Genomic DNA, 371 nt, shown 5'->3' with positions numbered 1-371 from the left:
GGCCCCGTGAGCGCGCGGCCCCACGAGGGGCCGAGCCCCCTCAGTGCGCGGGAGGTCGGCAGAAATCTCCTTAAAAAACAAACAAAATAAATAAAAAGAAGGTGAAATGCCGCAAGGTCGGAAAGGTGTGGAGAAACAGTGTCGGAAAATGTGGAATGTGTCAGGAGCGTCTCGAATCAGGTGGTAGTTTGTGACCGTGTTCACAGGGGCCTTAGGTTGAGGGAAAAGACGAAGATCTGACTCCATGTTTCAGAAGGCTTGATTTATTATTTTATGATATATATTACATTAAAACTATACTCAAAGAATAGACGAAAGGATTTCATCAGAAGGCTAGCTAAGAATAGAATAAGAAGGAATGATAACAAAGG

The sequence above is a fragment of the Geospiza fortis genome, unplaced genomic scaffold (assembly GCF_000277835.1).
Source record: "Geospiza fortis unplaced genomic scaffold, GeoFor_1.0 scaffold275, whole genome shotgun sequence".
Lineage (NCBI taxonomy): Eukaryota > Metazoa > Chordata > Aves > Passeriformes > Thraupidae > Geospiza > Geospiza fortis.
Note: the sequence above shows the minus strand (reverse complement) of the source record.